The sequence below is a fragment of the Montipora capricornis genome, chromosome 5 (genome assembly GCF_036669925.1).
Source record: "Montipora capricornis isolate CH-2021 chromosome 5, ASM3666992v2, whole genome shotgun sequence".
Lineage (NCBI taxonomy): Eukaryota > Metazoa > Cnidaria > Anthozoa > Scleractinia > Acroporidae > Montipora > Montipora capricornis.
Genome location: NC_090887.1, coordinates 26,679,478 through 26,689,104, shown reverse-complemented (window position 1 = coordinate 26,689,104; position 9,627 = coordinate 26,679,478). Strand labels below are relative to the sequence as shown.

Sequence of the window (9,627 nt, the reverse complement as noted above, 5' to 3'; positions counted from 1 at the left end):
TATTCTTGTCTTATTGTAAAAGCTTGGGTACTCATGAGGTTGACAGTGGCATCCAGACGTATCATCGGAGTGTACAACTATTCTTGTCTTATTGTAAAAGCTTGGTTACTAATGAGGTTGACAGTTGCATCCAGACGTATCGTCGGAGTGTGCAACTATTCTTGTCTTATTGTTAAAAGGTTGGTTACTAATGAGGTTGACAGTGGCATCCAGACTTATCGTCGGAGTGTGTAACTATTCTTGTCTTATTGTAAAAGCTTGGTTACTAATGAGGTTGATAGTGGCATCCAGACGCATCGTCGGAGTGTGCAACTATTCTCGGTTTTTACTCACGTGACACCGACCATGGCAACGGTTGTTATCCGCCATCTTTGTGCCCCGCAAATGTAAACAAATCTAAGGCGCGAGTGCGTGAGTTCTACATCTACATGTTCCAGCACTCGGCAAAGTCCCTTTTTGACTTGTGGCTGTTTCTGCTTAGGTGGCCTCATACACCACAAGCCTTTTTAGAGACATCAACCGCCAAGCCGGCCACTTCTGCTGGAGAGAACAGGACAGCCACAACACCGGGGACTTTATCCCCTACTCTTTTCGAATAGTGCTTGGGTTCTTTAACGTTCCACAGGGAACTTATGAACATAGAAGATATTCGTGAGACGGGGCCTACGGTTTATAGTCCTTATCCGAGAAGACTTGAAAGTCTAACCATTTGCAGATGAAATTACAAAGGCAGCACCTTCTCCTCAGTTATTTTAAGATCCTGAGTGTTGATCCGGCCGGGGTTCGAACCCGCGAGCTCCCGCGTGACAGCCCGACGTTCAACCAACTGAGCCACTGGTGCGCGGTTAAAGAGATGGTTCTCTGTATTGTGGTCGGTTGCGGAAGAAAAACCGGATTCACAAGGCAAAGTTCAGTAAAATACCCAAGATTATCACAAATCAAGGCGAAGAGTGGGAAGAATTGACGCGGGAGAGAAGTAATCGACGGATTTCGGCGGTGAGTCGTGGCGAACATCCTTGAAAGCGAGCGTGTCTGTCATCGTCATTTCGTTTCAGGGAAGCCTGCAGCTACATGGGACAAGCACAATATAGATTGGGTTCCAACTTTAAATCTCGGTAAAATGGAATTTAAAGGAGACGAAAAGAAAGATCAAAAACAGAAGGCTTCAGAAGAAAGGGCTGAAAGAGCGAAAGAACGCAGGAAACGCGCCATTGAACGACAAGAACTCGAAGTTGACCAGAAGAGAAAACATCTAAATGTGAGTGGCGATCGTATTGTTGGTATCCACTTCACAGAGGCTAACACAAGTACCTCAACAGAAGATGTTGAAGAAGAAACTGGTCTTGCAATTGCCAATACGCCTGAAATGGAGCTATCAGAGCCCACTTGTTCCACTAGTTGTGATACAAACGATGCTGAAAACCAAGCCGAAAACAGCGTCCCAAAACCTTTAAAAGACGCCGAAACACAGACCGAGAAGTTCGCGTACATGTTTTACAGACCAACTTATCAAGCTCCGGACAGAGAGTATTTCAGATCAGATGATAAAGTTCGCTTTTATACGGGGTTACCATCCTACCAAATTCTTGTCTCAATATTGAACCACGTGGCGCCCTGCGTGAGTCGATGTACCCAGAAATTGGATCCATTCCAGGAATTTATTATTGTTTTGATAAAGCTGCGGCTCAACGTCCCTTTTCAGGATCTGGCCTACCGTTTCTTGGTATCGGTAGCAACTGTTTCACGGATCTTCTGGGCGTGGATAATTGCCATGGACTACAGGCTGTGTCAGCTTATTTACTGGCCAGAGAGAGAAAATCTCTGGAAAACAATGCCAATGTGTTTCAGGAATGCCTTTTGCAACAAGGTTACTGTGATCATCGACTGCTTTGAGGTTTTCATTGAAAAACCAACAAATTTAATAGCAAGAGCACAGACATTTAGTAACTATAAACATCATAACACCATAAGAATATTAATAGGCATCACCCCTCAAGGATCTATTTCATTTGTTTCTGAGGCATGGGGAGGTAGAACCTCTGACAAGTTTCTGACTGAGAATTGTGGATTTCTCAACAAACTTTTACCATGAGACATGGTCATGGCAGACAGAGGCTTCACCATCAGTGAGAGCGTGGGATTAAAACAGGCTGAACTTGCTATTCCAGCATTTACTAAGGGGAAGGCACAACTAGACCCAATAGATGTCGAAAAGACCAGAAGAATTGCGAACGTGCGGATTCATGTCGAAAGGGTGATTAGGCTGCTGCGTAACAAATAAACAACTTTAGAAGTTACCCTACCAACAGACTTTCTTAGGGGTAGTGCTAATGAGCCACCAGATTCCTAGGTTCCTATAATTGACCGGATATTAAGGGTTTGCTCTGCCCTTGTGACTTTATGTCCTCCAATAGTACCCTATGATTAGCCCTGTCTTTTGTTAGTCATCATTTGGAGGTCATAGCCATATTTTACCCTTTGAATTTGTTAGTGTGCAAAAATAAGTGATAAGTTGTAATATTACTGGGTGGGTTTTTCTGTCATTATATGCTCTTGCATGGGTAAAAACATTCTTGTCTTGTTTTGTAAAATGACTATTTATTTCCCGCTTATGACTATTATTTCCCGCTTTTTCTCCCGCAACCGACCATAATACACCGAACCATCTCGAACTCACGCACTCGCGCCTTAGATTTGCTTACATTTGCGGGGTTAGCAAATAACAACCGTTGCCATGGTCGGTGTCACGTGAGAGAAAACCGAGAAAAATATAGTCTTGAGACTTTACTCAGAGATCCACTTGTGATAACAAAAAAAGCATTACTGTAGAACACTAATAGGAAGGTAAATGCTGTGAATTACATTATTCTAATCTCGGAACATGCCGGCATGTACTAAAATCAGGAACACTGGAACCCCCCGGAACACTCCGGAACACCGGAACAGCCCGGAACACCCTGGAAGTAACCCAAAACCTTCAATTTGGCTAAACCTAGACCCAAAAGCCAACTAAAGGTCTGGGTAGGCCTAGGCTTAGCCAAATTGAGGGTTTTAGGTTCCAGGGTGTTCCGGAGTGTTCTGGTGTTCCGGGGTGTTCCAGTGTTCCTGGTTTTAGTACATGCCGAATATGCCTTCCAGGAACTGGGCCTGGAGCAGTAACAGAGCTCTGGATACCAAAGCATATTTACATGTACAATTAGCTGTATTTCAGTCCAATTGTTTGCCCACATACAGTAAGCAACTTTACTAGGTGGTTTGAGTCACTGAATAAAAAAGAAAGTTAAAAAAGAGGAAACATGCTTAATTTTTGAGCCTTGAGACAGACTGCCAAATGTGGACGCATTTTAGAAGTGTCAAAAGTTACATGCTTAGGATTTGTCCTCAAAGCAAGAGAAACAGCAAAGGCACTTGCAAACACCCCACAGTCACTGTTATTAGTCTGCTGCTGAACAGGAACAAATTGAAGTTCAATCAAATTTCCACCTAGCAAGTCATTTGTCTGCTCCTCTATCTCTTGGCTTATGACATCATGAAATAAACTGTCATAAAGGTGTACCTTCCCAGGCAAACATCGTATAGAGCTAACACACACCCAGTGATCACTGCCTGTATGGAGAATTTGGATAAATTCCCCTGAGACTACATCAAAGTTTCGTATGGGTCCAAGGGTTGGACGCTGTAGGCCTTCGAGCAAAGGGTTTAATTCTTGTAGTAACACTTGTACTGCTTGAACAATGTCACAGGTGAGTCACCCACACGAATCATTAATAATGTCATAGTCTGAATCATCTAGGTTTGCTAGGACCCTAAATTTGTCCACAGTGCCTCTTGTTTCCTTACTGATGGAAATTTCATCTTCACTGTCACTATTGGAATCACTTGCCACAGTCACAGCTGTTGCCATTCGGGTTACTGGGGATGCATGGGTAGCAGAAGAAGTAGAAGTGGTAAGTTCAACAAACTTTGAATTGGAATTTGGTTTTGGTCTGCAATACTCACTGCCATGCTGTCTTAGAATTGTTTGGCATTCTTTTAAACCTCAAACAACTCAAATGAAAAACTTTCCCTTTTCACAAGCTGTATCATGGCACTCTAGTAGTCTGTCAGTGGGGCCGCTGCCTTAGTATTACAAATGCAAATGCTGCTACACATCATGGCAGCCTGGTTCACTGGAGATGGTTGCTTTCCTTTCATTGACCTTCTGCTTTGCTTAAACTGTGGTAGCCTACAGCAGTGCGGGCAGTACCATAATTTCAGTGTTGGCACCTCACTGAGAGATAAACATGCGATGTGAAACTTTCCCTAAGGGCATTCTACATTACTACAAGAAACCACATTTTCACTGTTTTGGCCTCTGCAAAAGCAAATATCATTGTCATTAGGAACACTTGTAAGCACATCACACCTCCTTGTAAACCATCTCCCCAGGATCTCTGGAAGAATGCAAATTCTCCAAAATGCTTCAAGTTTTGGTAAGACTGTGTGCACAGTAAATGTACCATCGACGTTTTCCAAACAAGAGCTCTTCTCTTGAACATATTTGTCAAAGTCACCATCTTGGATACAAATGGGGCATTTTACTTCACCATATGTGACCCTATTTGGGAAAAGCAGGCTTAACGAAAATAGCGTTGAAGCGTTTTTCCGTTGTAATGCATTTTCAACGCATTGAAAATGCGTTGAAGAGCATTTCCATTGCGTTTTAAAACGTTGGCAATGTTTTTCAACGGAACCGAAATGCGTTGCAAATCCATTTCAAAATCATTTCAAAACATTGTCAATGCGTTGTCAAACATTTACAACGCGTTTAATGAAACCGCCACGGGCCGTTTGGAATCATTCATAGCACCGCTACTATTAGTTACTACGAAATCTTTACAACGAATTGTTAACCCGTTAGCATGAACTCTAGCACGTACGTATCGGTTTGAATTTGAGCAGAAACATCAAATACATGGAGTTTTCCTGTAATTTTGCAGAGAACGCGGCTAATTAAGTGTAAAACTCAACTATCCTATGGCTGCTGTCACTTACTTTTTTGGATTCAGTTCTTACGGTGTTGAACGAAATTATGGCGGTAAAAAGACTGTCTGATACATGCGTGTGTTTCAAATGACATTCTATTTGAACAATCGATCGAGTCTTAAATTTCACTGAATTCAAATCAACCGTTTCTTTGTGAAAAACTTTTATTTTTGGTTTTACGCTTTATTGTTTATCGTTTTGAGATAACACTTTATGTGTAACCAATACGAAAAATGGGGCCGATAAATTGATCCTGAGAATTTCAGTTGGCAACTGCAACAAAATACCGCAACATAACAAACATGATTTGTATGGCACATGGATAACAAAGGAATGTCAACGTTGCGCACGAGCGATCACGAATTTGAACTGCTGATACAGAATAAATTTTGTTCTGCGGGCCTCTTAAAATTGCTTTTACACCAGTGCAGATTAAACCCTTTTGCGGTTAAGTTATCAAAACGGTCAGTTCGCCAACCATTGCAAATACAACGCCATAAAGATAAAAGGCGCAAAACGAGCCATAACATGAGCTAACATGTGGCGCGCCTTTGTCTGCCTCAGTGTCTGCTTCGTAATGTTCGTATAAAATCACCAGGGAAAATAAATAACCATTAATAACCATTCCCTTGAGTAGCAAGTGAAGGCGTCATCAGAAATGCTTAAAATACTAAATAGGAGTGAAATTTCCTGAAACGCAATCATTTGCCAAGAGCGAGGCAAGGCTACGTCGATAAAAAAATATCTTTGTCAAATGCGTGGTGTGCGTAACTTGGGATGATGAGTTGAGAACGATGAAAATTGCGATACCGTCGGTTACATTTAATCGTGAACAGCTTGATGCATTTCAAAGATTTTTTGAAGCTTACTCTTTGCTTTCGAAGCCAATGAAATCGAAAAGTTTACTTAAAATTTATGACAGAAAAAATATTGAACTAATTAGTGGCAAGCTCGGGGGTAAAGCGCCTAACAAATCACGCCAACATTTTCTTTTTCAACGTTTATATTTCTGGTGGGTATAATTATTGACTGTTGCTTCGCAAAAGTTTTAATGTAAGTTGCAACAAATTGCTCTTTATTAATCAAACAAAATCAAATTCTCTCAGATGCAGAATTTTGATGTTCAATTGAATTTGTTCTTGGTAAATAAACCGCTATTGGTTGTGTTGACAATGTGTTAAGCTTATTACAACGGGGCGAAACGTTGCCCTTTGTTTTCAACGTTTTGTGCAGAATTTGTATCAAACGTTGGAAAAAGTTGCCAAAGCGTTGGCAACGCGTTTTTCATCCATTCTTAAACATTTGTTGAACATTGTCAACGTTTTTACAATGGACTGAATGACATTACAAATGCGTTGAGAACCATTATCAATGCGTTGTAATGCATTATCAACGCGTTTAAAATGCATTGAAAATGCATTACAACGCTATTTTCGTTAAGCCCGGTTTTCCCAAATAGGGTCACATATCCCAACCCACAACAATCGCAAGAAGTTAGGAAATCAGGTGTGGCATGCAGGAATGGATATCGCTTGTCAATAAACAGTCCACATCTTGATACTTGAAAGTTAACATGTCTTTTCTCCATATGTGTTTTGTATGCCTTAATAGCATATTCTTCATATTTGCAGCCATGTCCAATCGCCTTGCTGTTAACTTTATACAGATGTGAGTAACAAACAGACTTTATTACTGACTGTGAAGGTTGTGCTATATTGCTGTGATAGACAGCACCACTTACAGAGGCTCCGATTCTTCCTGCTCGATGTCTAAAGAATCCTGGGCCCTTTGCTTGTTCTCTTGTGTCCTGTTCAACTATTTTAGTGTCCTCATCCGACAACATAATCTTGACACCTACACACTTCTGTAACAATTCTGGATAATCAAGTTCTAAATTGTTCAGGACATAAAGATCTGATAGGACTGGCACATTCCGACTTTTAACAACAAATTGCTCAGCATATGGGTCAATTACACTAAGCACCACAGGTTTTATTTCACACAGATTAAGTGCTGCTAGCTGCGAAGGAATAGCAGTTTGTGCGTGCAAATTTGGTTGACTTTCGCGAGAAGCCGCTTTGTTTTGATCGAGAGAGTCAATTTTAATGTCAAGGTTTTCTTTGAGCTTTTTCGCAGAGGTAAAGTCAATATCCCTAACTCTGTCATAGGTTACCTCATTCACGTAAGTTGGCAGGAGCCATGAGCATTTCAGTTGTGTGCATGCCATCTTTCCATTGATTCGTGCCCAGCATTCGATGTACATCATGGCGCCGGCGACATGCGATTATGATTCGCCTAGTCCAGCTTTACAACCTGAACAGTGAGCAGAAATTATTGCACCTTCACTCTAAGTTATAATCCATACATTCACGAGTGGATCGTTCATCCGCTGGGAATGTCGCACTTTAGCTGCAACAACGTACTTTCCGAAAATTATCTTTCCACCTACCGAAGCCACAAACCCTGACAAAACTTGATTATACGCTTCTAGACTCCTATAATTCTTGAACTGGTTGTTCATGTAGTAGCTTGTCTGAAGAACTAGGTAACCAAATAAATCGGACTGTTCGATTGGTGGCAAACATTCTGGATTGAACTCCTCACATGGGATAATGAAAGGGTCAATACCCACAACCGAAATTTTCTTTAGGTATCGCAGCTTTACCTGGCTTTCCAAGGCCGTGGCATACTCTGAAAGCACGGGAATCTTGCTGCTAAACTTCTTTATTTCTTCTTCCTCAATTTTCGGGGATAAATCCATACCAAATCCGCAAAACAGCTCAAAAAAGGCGAGAACTACCCAGAGAAGGCCTACATTTCCATACAATTTCACACTTCGAGGGGTACAAATATGGCGAACGTCCATATTTGGAAAGTACTGTGACGTCACGTAAAAACCAAGTCATCGCCCAGAATGCGGCGACATATCCAGGACTTTCTTGAGGGGTCCGCACGAAAATTAAAATCAATTAATGAGTACAGACAGTCACACAAAAGAGAAAGCGGCCCAAAACCGGCTACCTGCGCTCACGTTATGCGAATTTTGGGGCTACCTCGTTTAGTTTCGTAAAAGTTAGCATACGGCTTTCGAAGATGAGACCTTGTGGTAAATAATGAGACATTTTCCGAGCTTTTAACAGCAGTAGAACAGGTTAGAAATTTTACTCGCAGTTAGCCTATTTTGAGGCATTTTCTGTATGGGGAAACTATTAAAGGCTGAATTTTTCCGAGAAAGATCGCTTTTCAGACGTATCGTCGGAGTTTGCAACTATTGACTTTTAACATTCTATCTTATTGTAAAAGCTTGGTTACTAATGAGGTTGATAGTGGCATCCAGACGTATCATCGGAGTGTGCAACTATTGACTTTTAACATTCTTGTTTTATTGTAAAAGCTTGGTTACCAATGAGGCTGACAGTGGCATCCAGACGTATCGTCGGAGTGTGCAACTATTCTTGTCTTATTGTAAAAGCTTGGGTCCTAATGAGGTTGACAGTGGCATCCAGATGTATCGTTGGATTGTGCAGCTGTTGACTTTTAACATTCTTGTCTTATTGTAAAAGCTTGTTTACTAATGAGGTTGACAGTGGCATCCAGACGTATCGTCGGAGTGTGCAATTATTGACCTTTAACATTCTTTTCTTATTGTAAAAGCTTGGTTACTAATGAGGTTGATAGTGGCATCCAGATGTATCGTTGGAGTGTGCAGCTGTTGACTTTTAACATTCTTGTCCTATTGTACAAGCTTTGTTACTAGTGCGGTTGACAGTGCTATCCAGACGTATCGTCGGAGTGTGCAACTGTTGACTTTTAACATTCTTGTCCTACTGTAAAAGATTGGTTAGTAATGAGGTTGATAGTGGCATCCAGATGTGTCGTCGGAGTGTGCAACTATTGATATTTAACATTCTGCCTAAGTGGCGAAATTCTTTGTTCTGGTGATGCCGGCGTGCTTTGTTTGCGTGTTTGAATTTTTTGTATTGTTATATTCCAGTGTGGATCGCCGAGGTGGCGGAGCTTTATTTTAATCATTTATGCTTCTGTGGTTTGCCTGTGTGGTGGTTATTATAATAATAACGTCTCGGGTTTGCCTGAGTTGCGAATTCGGACGTCGTCTGATAATGCGGCGGAATTGTACCGATCATACTGGTTAGGTTTGTGGAGTGAATTCTCTTTTCGTTAATGTGCATTAATAACACCTTTGGGATTTTGCCTTTGGTAAGGTTTTTTTGGATGCAAAGTCCCATGAGGGTTTTTCTGTGGTTTTTGAAATGTGCCTTGGATTATTTGTGCTATTGATCAGGTTGAGTGACTCCTGTTGGTTTACCGTTTATCTAGGTAGCCACCTGACGTCCTGCTCTCAGGCGTGCTGAAGGCGCTCTGTCTTGGTCGGGAACCCTGGTACAACTAGCTTTCTTTGTTTTTTTATGTGACTTATCAATCGATTGGAATATGTGAAATCCCTATTTAAACCCTCCCCCCTTTTTTATTTAGATGGTGGGTCGTAAGCGAAGGACAATGGTCTCCAAAGACGGGTTTCCGGAGCAAACAAGTAACTGGGTAGAGTTCCAGAATCAGATTATAGGAATCAAATGAAGACAC

General features: G+C 41.4%; 2 pseudogenes; one reads left to right on the top strand and one right to left on the bottom strand.

The window, feature by feature from the left end:
• Positions 1 to 853: 853 nt before the first annotated feature.
• Positions 854 to 2,428, top strand: LOC138048940 (uncharacterized; annotated as a pseudogene).
• An 852-nt stretch (positions 2,429 to 3,280) lies between these two features.
• On the bottom strand, positions 3,281 to 7,891 carry LOC138048598 (uncharacterized; annotated as a pseudogene).
• Between the last annotated feature and the right edge of the window lie 1,736 nt (positions 7,892 to 9,627).